We start from the raw sequence: 17,228 nt of genomic DNA on the forward strand, positions 1-17,228 counted from the left end.
ACCACCACCCTCCTTATCATATCTCAAGCTCAAAGGAGTGTGGCATTCGACTCTCGGACCACCAACCAAGCATCACAATGCACGATGGCTGAGAAGCCAAGTTTGTACAAGTTGATGAATGCACAAGTAGACTCGATGAGCCTCCACCCTATCATGCACAATCAAGGGTGTCGGCAACTAAGAAATGAGACACGTTTCATCACTTCAAGTATGGAACGTCTCTCATTTCTTGTGTTTGGATTAACGTCCGATCCAAATACATGCAATGCAACACAAACATGTTATCTTGGCATGTTTTATTTAGATTCATTTTGTTTACTCATTTTAGATTACCAATCCATCCTTTAATTGGTTAAGTCCGAAAGTGAGAAGTCCTCTAATTTTGAAAGAGGATCTAAGCCACAAGCACCTTGAGCATGGAAGAAGCTTCATGCCGTTGGTTAGTAGAAACCCTCAAGAGAAGGCTAAAACCATTAGGCATGAGCCTCAATTCCATGTTCAAGCTGACAAGGGGCTTAAGATTACTTTTAAAGTGAATAAGAGAGTGAAATAATGGGATGTAATGGCACATATTCCAGCACTGAAATAATAAGCTAAAGACACTAAATCACGTAGACAATGCATGCATGACATGTTTATAGCTAAGAATGCCAAAGCTAGTGAAGTGCATTACACTAGAAGCATGCCGTACAATGCTCAAGTGATTAAACCAGCCTAAAACAGAGCTATACCAGGCCAAAACAGTGGCCAAAATGAACCGAGAAGATAGCATGAAAAGCAAGAAAACGATGTTCATGCATTGGCTCATAAACGAGGCATAAGGCTCAACTCTTAAAAGCACATAAAGTGCGATATATATGAGTGTATGGTGGAAGTATATGCCCTGAAATTATATGCCAAATGAGGCCATATCATGCAAATAGCTCAAATAAAGCATGTCAAGAAGCTTGAAATACAAAGCTAGTCAAGCGCTTTTACACTACAACTATGCAAGGCAAGGCATATATGATCAAGACCACTCAAATCATACCTAAAGCATGCTAAAACATAGCCAAAAACATGCTAGAGTAAAGCATACACATGCTAGAACAATAGGCCAAAACACCAAGTATGCTAGGCTAGTGAGTGAGATTGCACTACAAGCACACAAAGCATGCAAGAGGTGACCAAACTAGCCCAAAACAGAGTTATATCAGGTCCTAAAAGTCACAAAAACATGCTTGAAAAGAGCTAACATAAGCCACAAAAAGATGCTACTTTATAGTGCTAACAAGGCATGGCATAGAGAGACAAGGAGGGGAGGCTATCCCCTCCTATTTGGGACCTCAAAACAAGTTTTTTGTCACTGAAAATCCCCTGAATTTCAGTGGTTAAAAGGCCAAAAAGAGATTGTTTGAAGAGCTTTGAGAGATGGCTCAAAAGGCTTTATAAGCCAAGGAGCAAAAGGGAGAGGGGGGAACACCCCCTAACCAAACATGGCTCAAACCACCATTTTAAGACTGAAAAACAAAGGAAAAACAGGGGTTTTGTAGTTCAATACTACCCAAAAAATAGTCCAAAACAATGGAAAAAGGATGGTGACGCAAGAGTGCAAAGCAAGCTTAAAGGGAGAGAGATATAACTCTTGATGCACAGCAGCAAAACAGCCACTTTCTTGGCTCAAATGATCCTTCAACAACCCAAAAATAAGTTCCAAGGGACCTCAGCCCAATGATATGCAACTTTGATGAAGGAAGTATATGCAAATATGTAAGGAATTCTCAGTTTTAAGCCTAAAACAAGAGGAGAGGGGGAAAATTCTAGTGAGAGGGGAGAATTTGCTCACAAATCTTCTAGAGTGAGAGGATTCTAGAGTGAGAAGCTCTCAAATTTTCTAAGCCTTCAAAATGTTCTCCCCCTTGAATATATGAGATATGGCCTTCATATATAGCAAAAATAGAGCATTTGGACGAAATATCTAAATATAGAGATAGCTGGAGCGTTTGGAAGATAGCTGGAGCAAAATATCTTCAAATTTTGAGTTTTCTGGGCATTTCTGGCTGACCAGCCATCTTTTTGGCCGACTTGCTACTAATGATGGCTGACTGGCCACTTTTGTGGCCGACTGCAAATTTTGCTCTGCCGGTCCAACTTCAAATGGGTATATCTCCTTCATCTGGACTCATTTTCAGGTCATTCTTGTGTCCAAATTGAAGCCCCGGAAGTAAGATTTTCAATGGCTGCAGCCTCACATCAAAATTCTAAGTGTGCAAAAAGTTATGCCTCTTTTAGTGAAGACTGCTCAGTTTTGATCATAACGGATTGATGCCCAACTTCCAACAACCATATCTCCCTCATCTGGCCTCAGCTTGAGGAGATTCTCAAGTGAAAAATGAAGCCCCAAAAATCTTCTTTCCAATGGTGGTGGCCACATAGCTGAAATCCAAGTGTGCAAATGGATAGGCCTGATTTACCGAGGGCTGCCCGGCTCTCTTTCTTAACGGTTCATGCCCAACTTCTTTCTCAACTAGGTTTCTTCCCTCCACTCCTCTTTTCTTCAACACCAAACCCCTAAACGAGGTGTTTTGAAAGATTTTTCAAAGATTTCAGCTCTCTTTCATTCATTTCACTTTGTCCTTGCTCAGTTTATCAAAAAACGTAACATTTAACAAAATACGAGCGTCGGAACATCATAGGAACTTTTTCAAAAGTGTTTTGAAAGAGAGGATTTTAAGATCTAAAATATTTTGGTCCAAAAATGGGGTGTGAGATTGGGATTTGACTCTCCTTGCTGAAGAAATCGACCATTTGGCACTGCACAACTTTCACCACCAAGTAAACCATCAGTAGCGCCCAAGTCTTAAGGACGGTCAAAAATGAGGTGTCTATAGTTGCCCCTCTTTGACAGAGCTCAGAGTCATGAAATAACGTGAGTGGATGTCAAAGCCCAGAGACGTCCCATTTTTGACAAGGCCGAAGACTTGGACAAACAAACAAAATACAGATGCAGTTGGTTGAACTCGCAGCTGCCTACGTATCCCTTTGCAAGGAATCAAACTAGCATAGTTCAAGGGCAGGATGCAAACAATACAATACAACAAAACAAATGTAAATGATATACAATGTAACGAATCAATGCAAATGATATGCAATGTAATTGAGATAATCAAACCACAAATAGTGCAAAACCATACAAATATCATAAAGGGCGAGATACAAAACCAAACTACATTTAACATAGAAAAGGTGCCGGAACCCTCAAACCACAATTCTCCTAGTGGGATAGGCTTGTGCACAGGCAGAACTATGTGTTTCGTAGAAAGAATACAAGTAATTGGGTGGGATGATATAAGTGAGGAATGATCTACTGTGGAAAGATCGTAATCCTACATACTGAATACAACAAAACAAAGTACAATGCCATAGATGCAACGGATGTAGTGAAAAAGGCACAAGCTAAACCACACTTTGCCTAGCAAAGGCATGGACACAAAACTAGACCACGTCTAACACAGAAAAGGTGCCGACATCCTCAGACCACAATTCTCTTAGTGGATTAGGCGTGTACACATTACCACAGAACCATGCTTCAACGAAGGAAGGTATGGGCACATGCCAAACTAAACTTATCATGGAAAGGATGCAAGATAGAATGGATAATGCAGTAGATGCATGCGATAAATTCTATGTGCAATGCAATAGACATAATAGATAATGAAATGCAACGTAGCTGGAAAGTTAAAGTACCTTACAGGGGTAATTGGCAATGACTAACCTCATGCTGCTGGGGATCTCTCGCTTCTGCATCTTGATTGAACCACAGGTACTACTTTTCTCCCTGGCTATGGTCGCAATTTTCCTTATTCTTTAACAGGGTGACAAACTAGGTTGGTTCAGTATCCAGAATTGAGGCGCATACCCGTTACCTTAACCTATGGGGCTGCCATATAGATTTCAAGCCGATGATACACCCTTGGGTATTTAAACCAGACTTTAGTCTCGGAAATCCTGAACCTTTGCTTCTAGGCATGGGCCATTCGAACTCTAGTTTCCACCGTCTCAGTTGATCTCCTAGGAACTCACCGCAAACACAGTCAGGTGGTTATACCAGACCACCGGAAGTCGTTCGGGCACGACAACCACCAAAGGATTTGCACCTTCTGAGGATTTAAGGTCTCCTAGACCAGAAAGTGCACAAGATAGTGCGATGTGGATAAATGCGCAAAACAGTGCGATGCAATGCACTAACAAGTACAGGTAACGTGCACATGATAGTGCGATGCAATGTACTAACAAGTGCAGGTAAGGTACGCAAGATAGGGCGATGCAATGCACTAACAAGTGCAGGTAAGGTACGCAAGATAACGCGATGCAATGCACTAACAAGTGCAAGTAAGGTGCGCAAGACAGCGCGATGCAAGTTCTATGCAAAAGATACGAGCATTTTCTATGCAAGATGAGAGCATGTAATGAAATGCACAAGATAGTGCGATGCGCAAGAAAGCGCGAGTGTAAACACAGGATTTTAAGGTCTCCTAGACCAAAGAATGCACATGACGATGCGATGCACAAGAAAGCGCAAGTGGAAATTGCACAAAATAATGCGATGTGCAAGAAAGCGCGAATGTAAACTGCACAAAACAGTGCGATGCGCAAGAAAGCGTGAGTGTAAACTGCACAAAATAGTGTGATGCGCAAGAAAAGCGTGAGTGTTTTTTGAAATGCACTAAACAGTGCGATACACTAAATAGCGCGAGTGATTTTGAAATGCACTAAACAGTGCGATACGCTAAACAGCGCGAGTGACCTAAAATGCACTAAACAGTGCGATGTGCTAAACAGCGCGAATGAAACACAACCACAAGGTGCACAAGACAGTGCGAGTGATATGAAATTGTGAAATAAATGCACTGAGTAAGATTATTGGGCAATAGATGCACAAAATTAATTGAAAGCATGTTCTATGCAATAGACAAGAGCATATTCTATGCAAACTTAAAAGAAAATTCTATGCATGAGACAAGAGCATACTCTATGCAGGAGGCAAAAGCATATTCTATGCAAGAGACAGGCATATTCTATGCAAACTTGAAAGCATATTCTATGCAAGAATCATAAACGATGCACGACACGCATGCAACAGAAGTGTATATGAAAATGCACATTCTATTCAAGAGAGGGGCATCAAATATGTACTTTGGTGCCTCCGATTTACCTCTCAGAGGACTTTGCAACATGCTCAGCTCAAAATGGTACACCCTGTTCATATTGGCGAGAGATAATATCTGCATGTAAAAACCACGGGTGCTGCTTGGACTGCCATTCTGACTTGAAGCAGGCTTAAGCTTGGGGTCGAGATACTCTCATACTCCAGAGAAAAGCGAGGCCTGAGAAGGTGCACCTGAAATGCAGTCTCGGAATTTGCTGAAGTTGAAACATGCTAAGATGCTCCAAATTTTCTCTCTTTTCTTTTGCTTTATAGTCCGAAACCTATATAGCTTCAGATAGGTCCTGGTTCTACTGTTCTCACATGACCTGGGTTGAACCCTGCAGTTTTACGAAAGAACAAATCCTGTTTTGTACAAATATGGAGAATAACACAGCACTCTGAGCACAAAACAATTTGAAATTGAAATTGAGAAATGAGTTTTCAACCGGGTATTGAGCCTACGACTGACGACAGCCAAAACGACTCAACAAAGGAAAACAAAAGGTAAAACAACCAGAACACATCTATTGACACTCGAAACGACTCAAAACTAGAATCGAGACAAACAAAAACACACACACACACCACTCGAATGTGTTACAAAGGCGAGAGACCTCTCGGTTTACGGGAAGCCCACAGCTTCTCCAGGTAATGTTTCCCACCCTTCCTTATTTGTGATTCTCACATCATTCGGCCCTCAGGCTCTATTTTTCTGAAAAGCCCTTTTCTCACTTTTTCTCTCAGCGCACATCTCTCCATTCTTTAATCTCTCTTCTTTTTTGTCCCTCCCCTGGGTGGTTGATGGATAAACAGGAAGTTGTGGGCTTTTGCCCTAGTATTCTGCTAGATGCTCCTTCTTTCGCTCACAACTAGTGAGTTCTCCCACAGAGGGGTTGTGATGCGACTGGATGTACAGCAGATCTGCAATTGACATCGGTTGACGACATCCCTAGCTTAGCATGATCGACCCACTGGCCAGGTATACAATTGATTGGCCTCACACATTGCATTTTCTACGTCCCCATTCCGAGTCAGACGCCAATTTTTTAATTTGATCATCCAGATGAGGGAACCGAATATCCTACTCCAGTTCCAGTTCGTGCTTCACACTTGGCTTGATACCTCGTTACTTAGAGGATGAGAGGGCTTTTGATCCTCTGCTGACAGCTTCAGCTGTGCCCTTTCTGGCGAGTATGGTGCCCTTTCCGGCAAGTATATCGATAACAGGGAAAAGACAGAAAGCCTGACTCAACTGTGCCCCTAGTTCATCATTTTGACCATTTTTTGGTTTTGGCTTCTGCTAAAACAATTTTGATCAATATGAGAGTTAGATTAACATGCTTGTTCGATTTTCTGATTTGAAATCATGCAAGTCAGGTTACGAGCACTGAAAATTTTCCTTTTTTGGGTCCAAGAAAAGGTCCAGTTTTGGGGAAAAAAATGGAATAATTTTTTAGAAAATTAGTCATCTTCATTAAAAATCCTCAAAATTATTTTTGCAAATGACCATTACTCGACCAACACAGAATTTACCCTTGAGATGCACAACCTCAGATCCAAAACAATGGAAAATTGCCCCTTGTCTAAATGGCACTGCACGGCAACGAAAAGTTGCCCCTTGTCTGAATGGCACCATAGCGCACCGTAATCAGTCCTCAAAGTGACGATCACAACCGAACTCTCGAATACAGAGAAGACAAAGATGATCAGAACCATTTTATGGACACAGTCGATTTGGAAGTGTTTATGGCTGGACCTCAGAATGAAGTTGCTTACGTATCCCAAAGATGGGAATCAAGCCTGACGTAGTTCCAAGTTAAGCTACACTCGGGTATTTAACCTCTCATTTTACGCTCTAACTTTTGCAAAGGCCGCCCTTTCTGGGTTTTCAACCTTGCGAGCTATGTTTTTCTTTTCTTTTCATTTATTCTCTTTTTCTTTTCATTCTTTTCTTTTCTTTTCTTCTTTCATTTTCTTCATTTTTTGTTCTTTTTTCATTTGCTCTAACTTTTGCCTGGGTCGCCCTTTCGGGTTTTCGGCCCAGCGAGCCTCTCAAGGGTAAAAGTTTAACTTGACCATGTTGATCGGTTTTGAGATCTCAAAGCCATCTGAATCCAGGAGAATTGCTGCCGTTCGCTGATGATGTAGAAGTTCATCCAATGGGGGTTGAAGTTGCCCCTAGTGTTGTGGATAGGAACTTGATTGTCTTTCAAAACTTCTTCTTCCAGCTGTTGGAATTTGGCTTTCTTGCCAGTCTTCATTGGTTTGCGGAATGACCCATATTTGACTCTTTGAGCACATCTGACATTTTTGCCCCTAATTCAAGGGCTATTTTTGATCTAGCTTTGCAAGCTTCTTTTGATAACAACTGATCTTCTTGATATGACCTTTTTGCCCCTAGTTCAATGACTGCTTCAAATTTGGCCTGACGGGCCTCCTATTGTGGTTGACCGTTGAACATTCTGAATCCAAGTTCAAGGTTTGAAAGCAACAAGGGGGTCGAGTCTCGAGGCTGAGAGCAATCCTATGCTGCACAATCTCAAGAGCGATTCCACACAGGTCTTTGCAGGACCACGCAAAACATTTTTTGAAATCTTTTAAGAAAGCGACTAATCGCTCACGTCAAAGACAATGTAGAACCAATCTGGATCAAGCCAGGATCCTTCTCAGTACTCACATTAACAAACACGATCTCATTCATTAAGGGCTTAGCATGCCTCTCTTTCTCTCAATTAATCAAATTTTTCCAAATCCCCAAGGAATCCCTTCATCTTTATTTTCATCACAGTGTTCGGAAATTTTTGAAAAACTTTGGTCAATGCAATGATTTCAAGGCACAGAAAAGTAGGTGAAAAGAACGGCCATTTCATTCAAATCTTCTGGCACAACTGGCTTCATGGTAGAAACAAACTCAAAAGAAAGAGTGTTAAAGGCCAACGCAAAACAAGCAAGTGATGTCCGAGGTAACACCCCCGAAATCACCCAACTCTAACACAATAGGACTGACTAGATACAACAAGACAGACTAGACTAACTCAGTACAAAAAGACTGACTGAATACAAAACAACAAGACTGACCCAATACCCAAGTCAGAAAGTCAAATTAACAGCATTCACAAATGCTCAAAACAGTGCGTGCCATTCCCACGTCCGGAGTAAATCGAGCGCCATCCACAGGTGGTTCATCCCCCGATCACATAATCACATTATCCCCCAAATTCATTGATCCAGTGCCAATAGACTTTGCAGAGCCTGGTGCGACGATAACCTCGTTGTCAATCAGATCTTGTATTTCGTGGAGAAGACGGTAACAACTATCAGTGCCATGATCGGTTTGTTGATGGAAGGCATAGTACTTGGCAGCATCATGACTGGCTGGAAGACGACCAGGGAGAGGCCGAGGCTCAAGGGGTTTGAGATGGCCTTGTCCAACGAGGATTTGGAAAGCTTTGGGCAAAGTCATGTAGAGGGGATGAAAGACCCTCTTACCTCAAGGTTGGTACTTCGAGGTTTGTGGAGTTTTGCTGGATGCACCAGCAAAGGGATTGGTAGGCGCTGACTGGGTTTGCTGATCTCTTCCGAGCGCGGGATTAGAGCTGAAAGGAACCTTCCTGGTACGACGACCCTTCTCTTGGCTTGCCCCTTGATTCAAACTGCTCTCATCCTAAGTGGCGAAAGTGCCATCCACAATCTTTGCAACAACTGCAATCACTTGCTGTTTGTTCAGCCCTTCGGCTTTCAAAGCCTCAACAGCCCACTGAAGGTGTTCATGGGGACCAATGTCTGCCCCTACCTTGTTTTTACCACTTGCCTCCACTTTGCCAAGGGATTGGTCTTCTTCCAATGCAACCTGTCCCAAGATTAGGGAGCTTTTTGGTGTGAAACTTCTAGCATGTGATGTGGTCGATGACGGAGTTAATATCCCAGAGGCCAGATCTGCCACAGTTCTCTGAAGATCTTCAATCATCCTTATCAACTCAGAAGTAGTGGGTTCACGAGTTTGAGATGATTGGGGCTCGAGTGCATCCATCATACACAAGTCCAGGCTCTCTAGAATAAACACCTCAGGCTTGGGTAAATGAGCTGGGGTGATGTATATGTTGGGGTTGTAGGTCAATGGTAGTGTATGGATGAGGTTGAGGTACGCAGGAGATATTTGGTCATTGGGGTCTTGAGGTGAAGCTATTGTCTGATTGTCGATTAGATTCTGGACCTCATAACGAAGGCGGTAGCAACGATTAGTGCCATGACCGCGTTGTTGATGATATACGCAGTATTTGGTGGGGTTATGTCTGGCAGGGAGTGGGTCAGGCAAAGGTTGAGGATCAAGGGGTTTGAGATACCCTCTTTCCATCAAGACTTTTAGTGTGCTAGTCAGGCTCATATAAAGGGAGGTGAAAGTTCTGCTCTAAGCTCGGGCTGGGCCGGCTGTTTGTAGGCTTGGATTGGCAAAAGGGTCGGCTGTGGCGACTGTATTGATCTCAATGGGTTTGGGAATAGTGCTACTACCAGCATTGGTACTCCCTACAAAAACCCTCCTTATCGGTTGACTTGTTCTGGGAATGATCCCACTGTTGAACGCATTCTCGATCTGAACCCCCAGTTCATGCAAACTTTTGAAAGTAGATAGTGGAACGACTATCAACTTTTGCAACATATTAGGCTCAAGGTTGCGCACCATCATCTGCACTTGATCCCTCTCAGAAGGCCGATCTGTCATCTGTGCTGCCTTTGCTCTTTATCTTGCAACAAATTCCACAAAAGATTCTGTAGGATTCTGATGGGTTGCTTCAAGCTCTTGGGTGGTCATTTCAACTTGGGTATTGTAAGAATACTGATCAACAAAGGCCTCAGCCAATTCTTCCCAATTTTGCTTCATTGTATTCTCCAACTTGGCATACCAAGCGGCTGCTACACCCGACAGGGTTCTTCCATACAGAGAGAGTTGCTGTGGCTTAGTCAGATCCATCGGCTTCAGGACATCCAAGAAAAGTCGGATATGTACCATAGGATCTCCAGACCCGTCGAAACAGTCAATATATGGCATTTTGAATCTGTCTGGGAGTCGTACGGCAACGTCGAGGTACCCATTCTCAATGTCGGGAATGGAGTTAAGGCCCTGTGCCTTTTTGAATTGCTTCTCAAGGTTAGTAATTTTTAATGAGGTCGGGTCGAGCTCATTAATATCAAGGGAATAAAGCCTCTCCTTAGGTTACACCAGGGGTCTGAAAACTCGAGCTTGAGCCAACTCTTCTCGAGGATCTGGACCCTGCAAATCTTCGGCTGGAGGAAGTGGGTCAAAGTTCGGTTGGGGTTCCGAGACCGAATGTGTGGCAGATGCCCCAGATGGGCGCTGCGTTTCAACATTGGTCTTATCCTACCTGGTGATTCCCTGGTTTAATGCTGCTATCATGGCAACAACTTCTTTCGAACTCTGTGCCATCACGGGTCTGTTGAGTTTGAATAGAGGTGATGTGACTGGTGACTATCAAATCAGTTGAAACGGTGAGCCCTGACTGGCCTTTCTTTGCCTTGCCTTGGCGAAGGAAACACTGGTTGCCCTTGAACTGAATCTCTGACCTGACAAAGTCTATCAACACAAGTTCAATGTTCCCAGGGGATATCGGAGCCGTCTGAAGCTATGGTTCCAAGACTACCTTGCAAAAGAGAAAACAGACAGCATCTCAACCTGATTTCACCAGAATAGATATGAGCATAGCTGAATGACCGTGCTCTCTACTGAATTCTGCCCAAAATTCTAACTGTAAACTGATACCCTCAGGCCAATACTCAGACTTGTAGCTGATACATACATCCTGTAGAGATACACCCTAACAGCACACATCAAGCAAGTGAGAGCCAGAACACCCCTATGGTGGGGTAAGGTTTCCCTGTCCTATTTCGTTAGGAGCTAGGGTTTCACTACGCACACAGCGACTTCAAACAACCTACATTCGGGTAAGCAATCTGTCCTAGTTTGGAATGGTCACTACGGCTTCCAATATGCACTAGGTCGAATGGTCAAAAAGGGTGCCTCGGTAACAACCAAGGTTTGTGTTTCTGTAACGCCCCAACCCTTCACATGCCATCGATATTGTCCGCTTTGGGCCATGCCCGTACGAATTTGTTCTTCCCAGTGGGTCACTCATCCTAAAACTACTCCAGCCTAAGCACGCTTAACTGGGGAGTTCTAATAGGGATTTCACCACCTGGGAAAATGCCTCGATATTATATAAAGGTTTAGGTTTTTACTTTTATAGCCCAGGAACTCCCCTTCCATTCCCGATGTGGGACACCGAGGCCTTACAATCACCCCCCCTTAAGGCTGCACATCCTCGTGCAGTAGCCTGCCAGCTCGCAAGCCCGCCCACATGCATCAAGAGACGTCAGGGGCCCACACTCGGTACTCCGGGGAGTCGGCTCTGATACCATTTGTAACGCCCCAACCCTTTACATGCCATCGATATTGTCCGCTTTGGGCCACGCCCGTACGGATTTGTTCTTCCCAGTGGGTCACCCATCCTAGAACTACTCCAGCCTAAGCACGCTTAACTGGGGAGTTCTAATAGGGATTTCACCACGCGGGAAAAGGTCTCGATGTTATATAAGGGTCTAGGTTTTTACTTTTATAGCCTAGGAACTCCCCCTCCATTCCCGATGTGGGACACCGGGGCCTTACAGTTTCCATTGTGGCAGAGCCCGTAACCGGTCAGCCTTATGGCATGCTTTTCCAATCAAGCCTCTGGCAAACCGTTCAGGAATAACAGACGGCAAACACTGTGACTTAAGCGCAACAATCCAAATGCAATGCAAAGAAACACATAAGTGTAAGCAAAACAACATATCATGATATTCGAGTCAAGTTCTCTAATTCCCCAGCAGAGTCGCCAGAAACTGTAGACTACCCGAACTCGCCAGAAACTGTAGACTACCCCAGAGAGAGAAATAGAGAGAGAGAGAGAGAGAGAGAGAGAGAGAGAAATTTGCTCCAAAATTTCTAACCTCCCAAAATGGGGGAGAAGGTCCCATATTTATAGAAAAACAAGCTTTTAGCTGAGTTAAATCAGTCCATACACATGTATGGTGATCAAGTCCATTGTGCCAACAGCTGGAACAGTTGTCAAGAAAATATCTGCAAAAAAGGTCACTAGTGGCCGGCAGGATCAATTGGTGGCCGGTAGCCACCAAGGGTTGCAGGCTTGAAGATTTTCGTCCAAAACAGGGCACAAAATGGATGGGGTTTGAAGGCTTAAAGACAGGGCATTCCGCCGAGGACTTCGGGCATCAAAACAAGTACAAATATGCATAATCATCGGGTGCACAAACGATAACATCCAAGTCTTGAGGATGGTAAAAAATGGGGTGTCTATAGTTGCCTCTCTTTGACAGAACTCGGAAGTCACAAAATGACATGAGTGAATATCAAAACCTAGAGACGATCCATTTTTACTTGTGCCCAATGCAATTTGATGTAGTTCTTTTTTCTTTTTCTTTTTGTTTTTTCAGTGAAAATCACCTTAGGTACATATAAAAGGTTTGGACATGGACGGGTGGACTTTACTTCTATTGATGATTTATCAAGAACAGAGCATACAAAATTACAGAAAAAAAAACAAAAAACCAAAAACAAAAAAGAACAGAGCATACACATTATTATTATTATTATAAATCTCAACTACACTGATTTTACTCATTTGTCTGTGAATATTTTTATTTTTATTTTTATTTTTATTTTTTATCAAGAAAGCTGAAAGGCGACCTCTCTTTCCATTTGATCACAAGAATCTCAATTTCTTACCTGATAATAGTTCTGTCCTCCCAGTCTCCATTAGACTATCTTAAATTTAGAAAGGAATTTATGGAAGATTTTTTTTTAAAAAAAAAAAGAAAAAAAGAAAAAGAAATGTAAATAAAATATTAATTAAGTTTAGGTCTTCTTTTTTTTTTTTCATTTTTTCTTCTGTCCAAATCCTTATTCCAAACACAACTTAATTGATCCGCTAAGTTTATCATTCTTAATTACCTAAATTTCTTCTTTCTTTATTCTAGTCGCCTACATAATTTGATATTAAAATGTGAGAGAGTCACAAATCGCAATGGTATCAATTGGATTTGTTGAAAAATATATATTTTTTAGTGACACTTTCAGCTTCTAGTGATGGAGCATTGTTGTAATGTTTTTTTGATAACTCGGGATGTCCGGTTAGTTTGTGTGCACCTAAACTAATCTCTAGGGACCAATCCCACCATCCATTAATGAACGGCCCAATTAAAGCCAGAGCAAAATTCTGTATAGATTGATTCAACACAAGAATTGATAGTATCTAACAAGTTTCAAACTTAAAATCTAGAGAGAAACAAACTATTGAGTCTCAAGCTTACACCACTAGGCCAACCCTTAAGGATTGCATTGTTGTAATGCTTGACTGCAATTTTGATCGAAAGTAGAAGTTGTTTGCTTATCTATATTTTCTTGTAGATGATGTAGAATCCAATCATACCTAAATTTTGCAATAACAATTATTATTATTATTATTTTTTAAGTTCTAAAAGTAACTTATAATATTTCTTTACGAAATGGGATATTTTTTGAAAATTTATTGAAAATAGTTTCTAGTTACAAGTCCATGTCACATTTTGTATTTTCTATTGGGTCATGCTACAGACCCCCACTGACAACCCCCAGTGAGGTGTCACCCCCCCATTGGCTGAAAACAAAAAAAATAAAAAAAAGGGAAAACAGTTTTTGGGCCAATGAAAAACGACCTCCAGTGACCCCCACTGGGGGTGTTAGGCATTTTTCTTTTCTATTTTGGGTCTTGCTGGAGACCCCAGCTGGCCAAGACCCCAGCACCCCCACCTCCACGTGGGGGGCTGCCAATGAAAAAAAAAAAAAAAAAAAGTTTTCTGGCCAATCAAGAGAGACCCCAGCACCCCCACTAGGGGTCTCATGCATTTTTCTTCTATTTTTATTGAAAAAAACCACCAAAACAACCAAAAATTTAAAAAAAATTAAAAAAAATAAATTTAAATCCTGTTAAACACTGCAGGTTCGCATTAATTTGTGGGTGCTAATCATAGGTTATGGAAGGGAGTTTGATGAAAAATAGAAAAGATAAATTAGAGGGAAAAAAAAATTTAAAAATACAAAATTCAACAAAATCTTTTCTTTAACAAGGGTTGGTCTAGTAGTCACGACCTAAAGTTTTGGGGTATGTTTTGGTCACAATCTTGGATTCGAAATTTCCTAGGATACGGGACTTTAATTGGAATCCCTACAAATAGACAGTGAAATTGATCCTGAATTAGTAGATTCAATAGGCTGGATACTGTTACAAATTAAATAAAAAAAAAAAAAAAGAAACTTTTCATTAGAGGAGTCTCATTCTTTTTTTTCTTTCTTTTTCGTTTTTTTGGGTATCACACTCCTATCAAAATGTTATGTCAGATTTTATTTTTGATTATTTTTTTTTTTGGTGCAAAAAAAAAGATATATAAATAAGTTACTCTCCATACATGTCAGGAATATTGCCTCTTAATATCCGCAACATATTTAAAAGAAACCCCATTATACTTATGTCGGAGCCAAAGCAAAAAACCCCCACTTGCTCTAAACGTTAAAAAATATGTTTAATCTCAACAAAATAGGCCTTGTTTGGTTTGGTTTTAGGAGATAAGTTTTCAAAAAATATTTTAAGGACAGAGTTTAGAAATTTTTATAATTTGTTTGGTTGTATATTTTGAAAATAGTTTCGGAGTTTGGAGTTTGAAATGATTTGATATTTTGTTGTAATTGAGTAGATGTATTTGAAAGAAAAAGTGATTGAAAATGAGAAAGAAAAGAAAAAAAGTGATTGATTGATGTGTAAGAGGGAAAAAGTAATTTTGGAAATTTTTTAACAAAAATTATAAACCAAACAAAATTTTCAAAATTTTTTTCTAAAATCTTTTTCTCAAAACCAAACCAAACAAAGCCTATAAAATCTCAAACTCAGATTTGAGGAGATTCAAAAACGTTAATACTGAACCAACCTTTGTTGGTGATTAAATTTTGTTAACGTTGAAGAACAGATCAAACTGATTGGAATAATAATAAAGCTAAAGTAGAATAGATAGGTAGATAGATTAGGTAAAGATGATTTTATCACATACAACCACCACCGACTCGATGACATAATACAACTAGAAAGACTGTGACAGTAGTACCAAATACACTAGTAACAACCACCACCAACATAGTACATACTCTCCCTCTCTCTCTCTCGCTCTCTCTCTCTCTAAATGGGGACTCTGGGATGGGTGGAATCCACACTTTCATCTTATTGTTATTATTATTCTAAACAGCAGTAAATCCGTTCCAGCTGAAAATCAATGGTCCATCAACCTCAATGCACCCTGCAGCACACAAAAAACAAACCAAGTCAGAGAAAGTAAAAATATTAATGACAAACATTAATTTACAGAATTACAAGTAATATTAACAAACATACAAGTATCCGATGTTCCCAAATATCAATATACCACATGATATGTCTCATTGAACGTGTGGTCCACATATAAAGATATGGGACATGAAAATTGGTACAAATGGTCACATTTTAACTCAGGCCTAAAAATGTCCCACTTCTCTCTTTTTGAGCATGCTATTCATTGGTCACAAATTTTTACAGTCATTATTGTCGTATTCATATGACAAAAGAGAAATTGTAACTAACACAAAATTGTATTTTTGTTTATTTGAAATTTCTCATTAATAATTTATTTATATTGTGTTTAGTTAAAAAATTTGGTGATGAATTTAGAGGGAGAAAAAATAAATAAAAGTAGATAAAATATAATACAATATAATTATATTTCACATATATTTTTATTTTTCTTTTTAAATCACTATTCGAATTTAAAAAAACAATTTGGAAAGGGAAAAAAAAATGTGAAACATAATAATATTTTATTTACAATTCACTTATCTTTTTTATTTATCTTTTTAAATTACTACGTAAATTCATAAATCAAACATAGCTGAAACTAGAATAAATTTGGTCCATATAGTTTTACCAAATTCTCAAGTAACTTCTTTTGAGTGACACATCACCCCTCAAATTCACCTACCGTGGCAGAAATTGTGTCACAAATGTTTAATTCCCAAACAAATCAATAATTAACATGAACGATCCATTAAATTTAACATAAATTTTATATGCATGCATGAGAGAGAGAGAGAGAGAGAGAGAGAGAGTACTTGGAGCAGTCGGTGGAGGGGCTGATCTTGTAAGGAACGTTAACACCGCATTTGCCAGGGAGGGAAGCAGCGTTTGGAAGAGTAATACCAGTAATGGATTTAGAAGCCTGTTGCAAGCACACGCAAGTTTGCTTGCGGTCGTTAGGGGTCTGAGCCGCCGAGTTAATGGCCCTAACCCCATTGCAGCACGGTACTGGCACCGCCCCTCCTTTCCTCAGGTAAACCAGGCACTGTGCCAGTGACCCCTGCACCTGACCGCACGTAACCGCTTCCGCATACGGTGCTACCACCACCACCATGCACAACACCGCCAAGCATGCAATCTTCACCCCTGCCATTTCTTACTAATTCACCACCACCACTTAAGTACAACTCTTTTCTTTCTCTCTCTCTCTTTGTTTTTTGGTTATTGTTGCTATATTTGGGTAGTGAGTGAGTGAGTGTGAAGAAGAGTTTGTTTATATAGGGAAATGAGTAGGTGGTTGTTGATTTTAATTTAATGCCTTCTTTGATTTTTTTTACTTTCATTTTTAGAACTTCGTTAGTTAGTTAGGAGTCTTTTAGGACTTTCAATTAAATGTTCTTTGCATCTAACCAATAACCATTAACCATTATTTGGTCCCAACTGAGACCAAAAAAAATAAAAAGTGCTACACTGGGTGTAGCCCGCGGTTTTAGAAGTTTTAATAACAGTATTTAATAATTTATTAAAATTTTATTCGGTGATATTACATAAACTAATTAGTGTATAAATTAGTTTATCAACATTAATTATGACATTATTATTGATCTCACTTATTA

General features: G+C 40.5%; 1 pseudogene; it reads right to left on the reverse strand.

Annotated features, from left to right (window-relative positions):
- Positions 1–15,524: 15,524 nt before the first annotated feature.
- On the reverse strand, positions 15,525–16,765 carry LOC145798444 (non-specific lipid-transfer protein 1 pseudogene; annotated as a pseudogene).
- Between the last annotated feature and the right edge of the window lie 463 nt (positions 16,766–17,228).

Source organism: Camellia sinensis, chromosome 1, assembly GCF_055761805.1.
Source record: "Camellia sinensis isolate YWXY chromosome 1, ASM5576180v1, whole genome shotgun sequence".
In the NCBI taxonomy this organism is placed as follows: domain Eukaryota; kingdom Viridiplantae; phylum Streptophyta; class Magnoliopsida; order Ericales; family Theaceae; genus Camellia; species Camellia sinensis.